We start from the raw sequence: 13,895 nt of genomic DNA, 5'->3' as shown, positions 1-13,895 counted from the left end.
CTCCCGTTGGCGGAAGGGTCGATAACCAGAGGACACAGATTTACGGTGGTTGACAAAAGAACCAAAGGCGATATGAGGAAAAACGTTTTAAATCAGCGAGTAGTTATAATCTGGAATGCATCTCCTGAAAGGGTGCTGGAAGCAGATTTAATCGTGACTTTCTAAAAGGAATTTGATTAATATTTGAAGGAAAAATATTTGCGGGTCCACAGGGAAAGAACGGGGGAATGGGACTCACTGGATTGCTCTTAAAGAGAGCCGGGGCAGGCTCAATGGGCCGAATGGCCTCTTTCTGTGCAGTAACGATTCTATGAGTGTATGATTCCATCTCTCTCAAGCTTCATTTCAAATTCTGCTAACTTGATATTCAGGCTTTTTTTTCTTTGCTTTTATCTCTCTATCTCTCCCTGTCTCTGTCACTCTCTGTTTTCCCCGAATGGACTTCTCAAGCTTCCTTGAACGGCCAAAGCTCATCGAACCTGCTACACCAGCAGAGAACGGTAAAGATCGAAAGACTGAGACGGGAGGAAAAGCAAAGGACCAACCCAGATGATGAATTCTTAGCCAATGTCCACATATTGATGTCGCTTCGTCCTCATAGTGAAATCATCAGTACTTTTAGCCCAGTATAAAAACAAAGTCTTGTATTTACAAAGCGCTTTTCACGACCTCAAGACTTCCCAAAGCGCTTTTCAGACAATGAAGTATTTTTGAAGTGTGGTCACTGTTATACTTGTGGTAGAGTGGATAATCTGCGGATGCCAAGACAGACAACAATGTAGCTTTCGAGCAATTCATTCTGCAAAGTCTCACTTGATATTACAACTCGCACATTCGAAACGAATGTGGTAAAGATTTGCTAATATTGTTGATATGAAATAGTTAATGTTCGTCTTCACATTGTCGTACATCGGAATAGAAAAAGTGATAGGATGGGCAGAATGGTGGCCGATCGGCTGTGGGTGGCACAGAATTCTGCATTGGTTGCCCCCCTCTGTTATCAGTGGCTCGTTGGTCTTGGGGTATGATTCTCGCTTTGGGGATTTGCTGATTGTTATGTGAGAGATCCCGGACGAGCCCTGCGGTGTTACCATTTATAGTTCAAAATCACTAATTGGCTTCTCACGTCTTGTCAGCTGTGCAGTCGGCAGGATTGTCTTAATTCCAGTGCATGGAGGACAGAATGCAGCGGTTCTGTCGACGATAACACACATGAAGAAAGGAAAATATCACAAGATGGTGTTCAGATTGAAGCTGAATGTCAACGTATCCCAATTCACGTGAACTCATGAATGGAGAATGAAAAATGCTCCTCTATTGGGTGGTGATCGAACCCGGGCCTCCCGCGCAGAAAGCAAGCATTTGATCACTGAAATAACAAAGTCCGCACAGCAGCCGGCGGTCTGCGCTCAATTCGAAACCTGTCTAAAAGAACAAACAGTCTCAGAGTTCTCCTGTCATAACCTTCTTCATTCTCTTCTGCAGCGGTGTCGGATTTGTCGCTTGCAGCAGCGATGACCCGATGATTAAGGCGTGAGACTTGCAATGTGATTTTCCAACCCAGCTTCGACGCAACACACGTGGAGAATGGAAAATGTCTCAAATGGTGCGCAGATTGAAGCTGAGGGCGAATGTCGCACAATTCACGCGATCTTATGAATGGAGAATAAAAATAAGCCTAAACGAACCGGAAATCGAAACCCGGTTTCTCACGTGATAAATGAGAATTCTATCACCGAGACAGCAAAGTCAGCACATCAACAAGCTGTAAGTTTCCAGTTGGAAACCTGTCTGAGAGAACAAAGTGTCACAGATCTCGTGTGATAACCCTACGCATTCTGATTTATAGCTGTGCATCATTGAGGTTTCTCGCTGCGATGGCCGAGTGGTTAAGGCGTTGGACTTGAAATCCAATCGGGTTTGCCCTGCACAGGTTCGAATCCTGTTCGTAGCGCTACTTTTAAAAGTTTGTTCAGTGTTCAAATTAATATGAACTTGAACGAACGGACCTTGTTCGCTCCCTCAGAGAGGTGCTCCATCGCCAACGACGCTTTTAACTCGGAGCCCAATGATCTCTTGCAAAATTGCAAGACACGTGAAGGAATCTCTCCCAAGCTCCATTCTAAATTCTGCTCGTTCGCAGAACTTGACATTTATACAATTTATTTCTATGTTTTAATCTCTCCCTGTCTCTGTCTCTTGACTTTGCCTGTTTTCTCCTGATGGACTTCTCAGGCATCGTGAACAGCGAAGAATGATGGAACCTGCAACACCAGCAGAGAAGGGTAAAGGTGGAAAGACTGAGACGGTAGGAAAAGAAAAGGTGCAACCCAGCTGATGTATTCGTAATTAATGTCCACACATTTATGTTTCTTCCCCTCACAATGAAAAAATCAGCAATTTGAGTACAGTACACTTATGGTAGAGTGTATAATATGCGGATGTTGAGACCGACAATCGAACCTTTGCCGTGGTGATGAAAGCGCCGAATCCTAAACACTAAACCCCAAGGAAACGCTGAAAATTCTTTGCTGCGAACAAGCAGAGCAACGCGGCCTTTCCGACTTGGCCCTTTGTAATTCAGGTCATTTTCCTGCCAGACAAACTGCTCGCACAAAATGGCATTTTCTGTTCGAAATAATATCGCGACAGAGGTGATGTTCAGGCAATGACATCACCAAGTGCAAGTAGGCATGTACATGAAATGGAAAGTGAGGTAAAATACGACCACAAGCTGCTGATGGACATGTTTCCATTTCCAAAATTCACGCACTGAATGCAGCTCCTGAGAAAGCTGCAAGGTCACGCAGGTCCATCGTGAATCGTTTGAAGCAACTGGCAGTTTAAAGTGGCATCTGCTGCTACTTCTGTGGGGCGTGAGAGAGAGGCACTGTCGGTATTTGCGTGCAGTTTGATTTTGCACAGAACTGCACAGAGAAACAGCAAATATACCGGGGCTGTGAGATGTTCTATATTATTGATATTTCACCACAGGAATATCCGCAGTCAGAAGCTGAAAAGAAGGAGAGATAAGAGGCCTGAGAATAAACACAGAGCTGAATGAATCATGAAAGAGCGAAAGAAAAAATAATGTCATCAGTTCCACTTTGTCTCTTGCGCAATCTTGGGAGTTCCCCAATGGCCTGGTGGTGAGAATTCGGTACTCTCACCGCCGCGAGGTTCGATTCCCAGTCAGGGAATTAACTTTAAAAAGAGTTATGAACTTATTAAATTAATTACATGAAGCTAATTAAATCCTGTTCGTAGTTGAATCCCTGTCTTAATCACCATGAATCAATCGATAACTTTCTATTTCAGACTGAAGGCGATGTTGACGTGGTTCCCGAGAGACAGTCAAAACTTTAATAAGATTTTTATGCTTTGAATGTGATGATTTTTTTTCATTTTATAGACTGCATCTTAAGAGTGGGATTAAAAACGCAATGGAGTCGTTGTTAAATTTAACATTAACTGGCAATTGTCGCTGTTTATCACAGGAGCGCCCGAACTGGTTCTCCGATCAAGATGAAAGTAACGCAACGAGGAACATCTGATACAACACGAAAGGCATCGGGCTATGACAAAAATCCCCACCGATTTGCTTTTCCAAAATAAAGGGTGTGAAATTCATTCTCTGAACATAGGAACAGTCTGGTCTCACTCACTACAGAAATCTCCATGTCACAGAGAACCAGCTCTCCTGCAGCTGGTGCGGCCTCCCTTCGGGCCTTTCGGGGGGTTGTCTGTCAAGGAGAATTGTAATTACCGTGAAGCCAATGTTCCATTCCTTTATATGATTCATGTGCCTGATTTCCGACCGCAGGTTAAATGGTGGAATATCAGCCCTGCTCAGTTGGCAATGATTCCGGTACATTTTCTTGATTCCAAAACATGCATTGAAACCCTGGAACTTTGAGGCGATGAATCCTGAGGAAAAATAAAATAAGGGCTCGAACCATCAAACTTTCACGCTAACGGATAACACCGCCGAGAACAGGTGAAGAGATCACCTGCTAAACCAATAATTCACTGGGCTAAACTTTGAGATTGCAGCGACCAATATAACAACTGTCTACAGTCAGTGAAAAATGAATGATTAAAGCTTGTAGGAGTGAAAATCCAACCAGCCAGTCTTCACTCTTAAACCAGCAACTATGAAGTTAAACATGCCGGAGAAATACTCGATTTCAGAGCGGCGACACTGGGCCAGAGTAAAGTTCATTCAATATCATTGCCGAGTGGCTGGAGGGTGGATTTGGAACTCCTGACCGATTGCACCACGCATTTTCCAGATCTGCTTGGATCACCAATCCCTTCAGCTCATCACTTAGAGGGACAACTCGATTCTCGGTTTCCTTTTCCTGACGATTGATGACATTTTACAAATTGGAAGCGATCAATATCAAAGCTAAACACGCCACCGACATGCTCACAGATGCAAAGCGGCCACACTCTGCTTCAGTGAGATGAAAGTCAAGAGCGATTTCACGTTCGAATGCAATGGCTAACACAATTCATTCAACGAAAGTTCAGGTCGTTGAGGTGCCTTTAAAGTCCTGATTGTTTCCATTGAACTTCTTCCCAAAGCATTTCAGATTCACGTGGGACGATTTGGGGACGTTATTTTCTTTTGTGCAAAAGTTTCAACTGCAGTTCAAGATCAAAATTCCAGGGACGACAGTTGTTCACAATTTATCGGTGCTGGGACCACTGCTGTTCACAATTTATCGGTGCTGGGCCACGGTTGTTCACAATTTATCGATGCTGGCACAACTGTTGTTCACAATATATCAGTGATAGGACCACTGTTGTTAACACTTTATCAGTGGTGGGACCACTGTTGTTCACAATTTATCGGTGCTGGGACCACTTTTGTTCAAAATTTACATTCATGATTTGGACACGGGAATCGGAAGTACAATTTCAAAATTTAGGGACGACACCTCATTGCGAGCTGTAGTTAATACAAAGAAAAATGCGAATAATAAAGGAAGACATTAGTAAATTTGCAGAATGGGCATGTAAATGGCAAATTAATTGCAATATTTATTATATACTCCCTTGCCTTTTTGACCCCCCCCCACCCCACTAAATGCATTACCTCACACTTCTTCAGATTGAATTGCATTTGCCACTTTTCTTTCCACCTGCCTGCTCGATGGATATTTTCCTGCAGTCGACAGCTTTCCTCCTCACTCTCAACCACAGGAACAATTTTTGTATCATCTGCAAATTTCTTCATCATGCCCCCTACATTTCAGTCTAAATCAATGATCTGTACCATGAAAAGCAGGGACCGAGTACGAAGCCGCATGGAACCCCACTCGAAACAGCCTTCCAGTCACAAAAGCACCCGTCGACCACAACCGCTTGCTTCCTGCTGCTCAGCCAATTTTGGAGTCAACTTGCCAATGTCCCTTGGATCCAATGGGCTTTTACATTTTTGACAAATCTGCCCTGCAGGACTTTGTCAAAAGCCTCGTTAAAATCCATGTTGACTCCATCAATCGCGATACCCTCATCATTCCTCCTTGATACCTCCTCAAATAATTCAATTCAAACGACCATCCCTTAACAAATCCACGCTGACTGTCCTTGATTCATCCGTGCCTTTCTAAATGACGATTCATACTTCAGCTCGAGTTCAGGCCGACTGCCCTGTATTTACTCGATCTATCCCTTTCTCCCTTTTTCAACAATGGTACAACGTTAGCAATCCTCAAATCCTCCTGCACGACACCTTTTGCCAGGGTGGATTGGAAAATGATGGTCAGAGCCTCCGCTCTTTCCTTCCTTGCTTCTGTTAGCATCCTGGGATATATTTCATCTGGGCCTGGAGATTCAGGTCGAGCGATTTGAGGACTTCTTTTTCCTCTTTGCAAACGTTTGTCCCGCAGGACAAGATCACAAGTCTTGATCCAAATTCGGATGTCTTCGGCTTTGAACCTCAAATCGTGAATTGTACCCCGATCCCAACGAGCCCAGAAACAAGAACGTGTCCTTAAATTAACGTGTTGCAGACACATTCTCTGAGAGGTCTGTCTGTGGAATGAAAGGGCGTTTTTGAACAGTCATTCTGTTATCCGTTTCCTCCTGAAACCTGAACAAATACGAACACCACATTGTTATTTTGTCGCTTTATTTCATAAATTAGGTAAAATAATGAGCTGCACAAGGCACTGCTGGGAGTTGAACCCAGGATCTCCTGTTTACTGGACAGATGCTTTAACCAACTAAGCCACAGCGTCACCTGATAACATGGGGCCCCCACCTCCTCACTAATATCTATCAGCGACACTTCACTGTTGGGGGATCAGACCGTTTTGTCTCGGTCCATTTCGCTTGTCCGTTCACCTGTGCATCCCGACACTGACTGCATTTCTCGCTGAGTTTATCTTTGTGTATCCTTCAGTGCGTTGATACATGGATGATTATGTGTGATTGTATTTGTGACATTAAATAAATCAGGGCTTCAGACAATTCTCGCTCTGACATTGGAGAACTATTGAGCCGAACTTTACAGCGGAATGTTGTTTATTGTGGTGCTGAAACTAAAAAAAATCGTAAGAGGAGCAAAAAGGGAAAAGGAGAAATACTTATGAGGGAAAATGAGGACAACTCTCAAGATTTTTACGAGTATATTAAGAGAAAGAAGGGAGGCTGAGAGTAATGTGGGCTGTTTAAAGACAGATGGAGGTGATATTGTAATTGAAAATCAGGAAATGGCAGAGTTGCTAAATTTTTACTTTGCATCGGTCGTCACAGAAATGGATGACGCTAACATACCAGAGACACGAGGAAAACTGTTAATAAATCAAGGGGATTCAGTACAAGTAAAATGATGACAATGGAGAAAATGAGGAGGCGAAAGATCAACAAATCTCCAGGAGCTGATGGTTTCCACCCCAGGGGATGAAATGGAACAGGTGAGGAAATTGTACATGCTTTCGTCATGATCGATCAAAACTCTCTTGATTTAGGAATTGTTATTTAACGAAGCGCATCTTGATTGGAGGCTTGTGATTGAGAAAGAACTCGAAGTGATAATTGAGAGACCGAAAATAAAGCTGTTTGGCAGGAGCGCTGATGCTGTCAGTTGTTCGCTGCTCTCGTGTTGCACAATTGTTAAGCGTGCGTTACTTATTTATAGCAGTATGGGCTCCAGAAATGACCAGGTTGTGAGTTCGAGTGTCTTCTAAAACAATCAAACCTTTTACTCCGAACATTTTGATCGGAGTTCAAGGTACAAATGGTATCTTCCATAACGCATCTTGTTAACAACCAGTCGTTTTTACAATACGCCCTTGTGGGACAAACGTATGGAGGTCAACAATCGACTTCTTAGTTTTCCCATGTGGGCTCTTGAGTTCCTCTGGCCTACCGTCTTGCAATAGCAGGTGCCAGTTTACTTGTTCATAGGGGGAGAGGGGGCTTTTTGCGGCATCTCATATGGCAAAGGGGCCGGTACAAGATCTTTAAATCTAAAGAACCAAACAAACAATTATTTTCTTTAAGCCGATTTTCATCGGTTGGAAGTTTCGTGTTGGGAAAATTTGGAAGAGAAATATTCTGCCTGGTTTCACTGTGTCACGGGTGAAATTATTCAGCTCACAGATGTTAATACGCTGAAAGGTCGAGAGGCCTTTTCCAACTCCCGTGTGGGACAAGTTCAGCTTTTGAGCCGCTGGGTAAAGTGCTATTTTAATTGCTGCTAACGAATGACACGACATTTGGCACAAACAAGAAGAATTGTAAACTCACGAGTTCACTGTCCATGTTTCTTACATCTTGTTCAACAGAAACAAGGATTCTCCTCAACACGTTACTGAGAATTTTATCAAACGGACCTCACCCTCGTTCGACGACTGCAGGGATAATTCAGAGATCTCCCATGAATATGTACGATGGGAGCTTATGTAGTATCGAGCCTGGGTAGCTCAGTCGGTAGAGTATCAGACTTTTAAAGTGGGCAGTGAGCTGAAGGTCCAGCGTTTAACTCCCTGTCCAGGCTCCAAATTTCGGAACAGCTGGCAAGCTGTGACTTTGTCGGGGGACCTGAGATGTGTTGTCAAAGTTTCGATAGTATCTTGTTTCCCAGGGATGGGCAGTAATGCGCTGTCTGAGGCGGTTCCCGATCAGGAATTCAACTTTACTGTATTAGTTCACTGTATTAATTTCGCAAAACTCATTCAACTCTGTAAAAAAGACGAATACTTGTTCAAATCGCCATTGATCAACCAGTAACTTTCTGTTTCCGGCTGAAAGAAATGCTAACTTTTTTTATTCGCTCATTCACCAGGCCGAATTTAGGGAGTTCAGAGGAGAAGTGAAAAAGGAAATGAGAGGCAAAGAGAAATATGACTATAGACTGACGGCCAACATAAAAGGGAATCCAAAAGACTTCGACAGGCATGCAAACAGTAAACGGGAAGTCAGAGGAGGGGTGAGGCCGATTCGGCACGAAAAAGGAGGTCTACTCATGGAGGCAGAGGGGATGGCCTGGGTACCAAATGAGTACTTTGCATCTATCTTTACCAAGAAGCTGCTGCCAGAGTCTCAGCAAAGGAAGTTATCGTTGAGATACTGGATGGTCTAAAAATTGATAAGGAAGAGGCACTTGAACGGCTGGCTGTACTTAAAGTAGATAAGCCACCCGGTCCGGATGGGATGCATACTCGGTTGCTGAGGGAAGTAAGGGTGGAAATTGCGGAGGTACTGGCCATAATCTACCAACATCCTTAGATATGTGGGTGGTGCCAGAGGACTGGAAAATTGCAAAGGTTACACCCTTGTCCAAAAAAGGGTCTACGGCTAAACCCAGCAATTATAGGCCAGTCAGTTCAACCTCAGTGGTGGGGAAACGTTTAGAAACCATAACCCGGGAAAGAATTAACAGCCACTTGGACGAGGGTGGATTGATTGGGGAAAGGCAGCACGGATTTGTTAAAGGCAAATCGTGGTGAACTGACCTGTTAGAGTTTTTTGATGAGGTAACAGAGAGGATAGATGAGGGCAATTTCGTTGATGTGGTGTATAAGGACTTTCAAAAGGTGTTTGCTAAAGTGCCGCATGGTGGGCTTCTCATCAAGATTGCGGCCCATGGAATAAAGGGGGCAGAAACAACATAAATGCAGAATTAACGAACAGCAGGAAACAGATTACTGGTGAACTGTTGTTTTTCGAACTGGCGAGAGGTGTACAGTGGCGTTCCCCAGGGATCCGTGCTGGGACCACTGCTTTTCTTGATACATATTAATGACTTGGACTTGAGTGCACAGAGCACAATTTCAAAATTTGCAGATGAAACAAAACTTGGAAGGGTAGTAAACAGTGATAAGGATAGTGACAGACTTCAAAGGTTATAGACAGGCTGGTGGCATGGGCCGAGACGGGGCAGATGAAATTTAACGCAAAGAACTGCGAAGTGATACATTTCGGTCGGAAAAACGAGGAGAGGCAAAATAAACTCCAGGGCACAAATGTAAAAGCGGAAGAGGAACAAAGAGGGGTTTATGTGTACAAATCGTTGAATGTGGCAGGGCAGGTTGAGAAAGCGGTTAAAAAGCATACGGCATCTTGGGCTTCAGAAATAGATGTCTCGAGTACAAAAGTATAAAAGTATAGAAGTCAGGATGAAACTTTATAACACACTGGTTCGAACACAACTGAAATTTTGTGTGGGGTTCGGGACACCGCACTTCAGGAAAGATGTGAAGGCCTTCGAGGGGGTGCAGAAAAAAAATACTGTCATAATTCCAGGGATAAGGGACTTTACTTACGTGGATAGACCGGAGAATCTGAGGTTGTTCTCCTTGGAACAGAGGCGGTTTTGTAGAGATTTGATAGAGGTATTCAAAATCATGAAGGATCTCGGCATGGAAGATGGAGAGAAACTGTTCCCATTGGCGGAAGTGTCAAGAACCAGAGGAAATAGATTTAAAGTGATTGGCAAAATAACCAAAGGTGACATGAGGAAAAACTTTTTTACACAGCGAGAGGTTCGGATCTCAATGCACTGCCCGAGGGTGTGATGGAGGCAGATTCAATCATGGCCTTCAAAGGGGAGCTGGATAAGTACTTGAAAGGAAACAAAATGCAGGGCTTCGGGGAAAGGCAGGGATGTGGTTCTAGCTGGATTGCTCTTGCAGAGATCTCGCACGGACTCGATGGCGCGAATGGCCTCTATGATTCAATTCTATGTGTCGGTTGCAATGCAAAGGGAACAGAGCGTGCCAGATATCGATGCGACTCTGAGTATCCTCACAAGCAATGTATTTTAAGAGCAACTAATTCAGAAACGTCTTACTTGATAACTCAAGTCGTGCACTCGAAAGCAATTTGGTAAAGGGAGACTAATATTGGTGAATGGAGATAGTTGGTGCACAACTTGATATTGCTGTCCACCCGAACAGAAAACGAGATTGGATGGATCGAAGTGGTCTGAAAGGATGGCCGATCGGCTGTGAGACGCAACCAACTTTTACACTGGCTGCACAACTGAAGTAACAGCGGCTCGTTGGTCTAGGGGTATGATTCTCGCTTAGGGAGTTTCATTGAGTGATATGCGAGAGGTCCCGGGTTCAAATCCCGGACGAGCCCGCATGTGTTTCGCCTTTTCGTGAAAAGTCACCAATTGTCTTCTCACATCTTTTCAGTTTTGCTGTTGGTGGAACTGAATTATATCCAGAGGATGTTTGAGCTCCAGTGGACTGAATGCCGAAGTTTCGTCGGCGCAATACACATGAAGCAAATAAAATGTCTCAAGATGATGAGGAGATTGAAACTCAATTTGGATTTTTCCCAATTCAGGCGGATATTAGATGACGGGATAGAAAGCCACATATCCAAGTTTGCCGATGACAACAAGGTGGGCAGCATTGTAAGCAGTGCAGATGAAAGCATAAAATTACAGAGAGGCATTAATATAATAAATGAATGTGCAAAATTGTGGCAAATCGATATGAATTTCGTCAAGTGTGAGGTCATCCACTTTGGACCTAAATGGATAAATCAGCGTACTTTCGAAATGGTGAAAAGCTCGAAACAGTGGAGGTCCAAAAAGACTCAGGGGTCCATGAACATACATCATTAAAATGTCATGGACAGGGACAAAAAATAATCAAAAATGTTAATGGAATGTTGGTCTTTATATCCAGAGGACTAGAATACAAGAGGATAGGCATTATGATACAGTTATACAAAGCTCTGGTTCGACCAGACCTGGAGTATTGCCTTCGGTTCTGGGCAACGCACCTTCGGAAGGATATATTGGCTATGAAGGGAGTGCAGCGTCGATTTACTAGAATGTTACCTGTACTTCACAGTTTAAATTAGGCGGAGAGATTACACAAACTCGGGTTTGCCTCGAATTCAGTAGATTAAGTGCTGATTTGATCGAACATTTCAAAATATTAAGGGGAACTGATGGGGTAAATAGAAAAAAAAAGATTTCCGCCCGTTAGCGTGTCTCGGACTCGGGGAAGCAGCCGAAATATTAGGGTCAGGACTTTCAGGAGTGAAGTTGGGAAACACCTCTGCAAGCAAAGGGAGGTGGAAGTTTGGAATTCTCTTCCACAAACGGAAGTTGATGCGAGCTCAATTGTTAATTGATAGATTTTTGTTAACCAAAGGCATTAAGGGACATGGGGCTAAGGCGATAATATGCAGTTAGGTTACTTGTCAACCAGGATCTCACTGAATTGCGCATAAGGCTCGAGGGGCGAAATAGTATACTTTTGCTCTTCAGCTCCTCATTGTTACAGAATGATCCTGCATTGTATCGGGAATCGAACCAAGGTCTCCAGCGTAACAAGTAAGAATTCGACCCCAAGCACCATCAATGCGCGCGTTTGTAACAGCAGCATGTGTCCATTTGGAATCCGATCTGAACGAACATGCCGTTTACAGCTGCGGTGGCCGAGTGTTTAAAGCGTTGGACTCAAAATTTAATTGAGGTTTTCCTGCGCAGGTTTGAATTCTGCTCGCAGAGCTCCTGTTTCAAGATCCCTTCAGTGCTGAAATAGATTAATTGGAGTTAATTGACCGCATTTATCTCTCTCCCAGAATGAGAGATTCTCCAGCGAGGCCTATGATTTTAACTTGTGTCCAATCTTCTCTTGCAAGATTTCAAGACCCAAGAAGGAATCTCTCCCAAACTGTAACTTAAATTCTGCTAGTTTGCAAAACCTGACATTTATACTCTTTATTTTCTTTCCCTGCATCTCTCTATCTCTCCATGTCTCTGTCTCTTGTCTCTCTGTGTTGTCCACAATGGACTTCTCAGGCTTCCTTGAACGGCGATGGCTGATATAACTTGCAACAATAGCAGAAAAGGGTAAAGAAAAAAAAGACTGAGACAGCAGGAAAAGGAAAGGTGCAACCCAGCTGATAAATTCGTAGCTAATGTCTCCACATTCATGGGTCTTCGCTCTCATAGTGAATGAAAGCAGCAATTTGAGTAAAGTGTACTTATGGTGGAGTGTAAACTATGACGATGCCGAGACAGACGACAATGTCGTTTCAGAGTAATTCATTCTGTAAAGTGTTACTTGATAATACAAGTCGTACATTCAAAACTAATTTGATAAAGAGAGTAATATTGTTGATATGAAATAATTAGTGTAGAACCTGATATTGCTCTACATGGTATATCGTACAAGAAAGCGAGATTGGATGGCCATGGTGTTCTGAAAGGATGGCGGATCGGCAGCGTGGCAGTGAAATTTTACAGTGGCTGCACGGCTCTGTTGCCAGTTGGACTTTGGATCTGATTCCCGCTCAGGGAGTTTTACTGGCTCAAATCCCGGATGACCCCTGTTGTGTCCCCGTTTTTGGTCAAAAATCACCAATTGGCTTCTCACATCTTTTCAGCGATGTAAAAGGCAGGTTTGACTAATCTCCAGCAGAGCTTGTTTGAGCACCAGAGGACAGAATGCAGAGGGTTTGTTCACGCAACACACGTAGACGAAATGAAGATAATCTTTCAAGAAATTGTACAGATTGAACCCGGAACATGAATTTATCCCAATTCAGGCGATCTCATGGGTACAGAATACAAAAAGGTAAAGGAAGCTGCATTGGACTGGAACCAACCCCTGGTTTCCCGCCGGCAGGCGAGGATTCCACACTGAGCCACTAATGCACACACGGCTGCAGGCTGCACGTGCAGCGTTACATACGTGTCTAGAACATGCAGTTTGACAAAGTTCCTGTGATAAGCCTGGGCAGTCTGCTCTACAGCCACGTGCTACCTGTGGGTGACCAAACGAGTGGGTCAAGCATGGTCTTGAAATTCACTGAGATTCGAAATCACTTCACACCGCCACTGTAAAATGGTCAAATGAATAAGAGCTGTAGTTGCCAGGCAGTGTTTACTTCTCTCAGAAATAAAGTTGTAATACACCTCTAAGATTTCACGACATGCGACGAATTTCCTTTAAGCTGCAGCTTAAATTCTGCTCAATCACAGAATTGGAGATTTATACTATTTTTCATTGCATGTATCTCTCTATCTCTGTCTGCGTTTCTTCACTTTCGGTGTGACTCCCTAATGGACTTATCCGGATTCCTTGAACGGCCAGGTCTGGAAACCCGGGATGGGAAAAGACTGTCGGTTCTTCGTCCAATTGTTGGATTTCGACGGGATGAGTTTTGCTATTTTCCGTCTCCGTTTTCGGAAAATATAAACCCAGATGGGATTTCACCTGCTCGGGTCCCGTAACCTTCAGGTAATGGGAATGAACCCGATCTATCGTTCGGTCTTAATATCTGTTTTCTCATTGCTTAACAATAAAATTACAGTTATTTTCAGGACACATTTTAGAAATGAACACATAACAGACTTATTCGAAAACTAGAAGCACGTGGGATTAAAGGGCCGGTGTTAACTTGGGCAA

General features: G+C 43.6%; 1 protein-coding gene and 3 non-coding genes across 4 annotated transcripts in view; 3 read left to right on the top strand and 1 right to left on the bottom strand.

The window, feature by feature from the left end:
- Positions 1 to 13,895, top strand: part of LOC137335965 (zona pellucida sperm-binding protein 4-like) — a 55,529-nt gene that overhangs the window by 24,308 nt on the left and 17,326 nt on the right. The window lies entirely within an intron of this gene.
- trnas-uga (transfer RNA serine (anticodon UGA)) lies at positions 1,872 to 1,954 on the top strand. Its single transcript has one exon. It is a non-coding gene; the product is annotated as a tRNA-Ser (tRNA).
- Positions 6,175 to 6,248, bottom strand: trnat-agu (transfer RNA threonine (anticodon AGU)). The gene has a single exon. It is a non-coding gene; the product is annotated as a tRNA-Thr (tRNA).
- On the top strand, positions 10,511 to 10,599 carry trnap-agg (transfer RNA proline (anticodon AGG)). The gene is given in 2 exon segments: positions 10,511 to 10,546; positions 10,564 to 10,599. It is a non-coding gene; the product is annotated as a tRNA-Pro (tRNA).

The sequence above is a fragment of the Heptranchias perlo genome, chromosome 20 (assembly GCF_035084215.1).
Source record: "Heptranchias perlo isolate sHepPer1 chromosome 20, sHepPer1.hap1, whole genome shotgun sequence".
NCBI lineage: Eukaryota > Metazoa > Chordata > Chondrichthyes > Hexanchiformes > Hexanchidae > Heptranchias > Heptranchias perlo.
The sequence above is the reverse complement of the archived record's forward strand: the minus strand, read 5'-3'. Positions and strand labels throughout refer to the sequence as shown.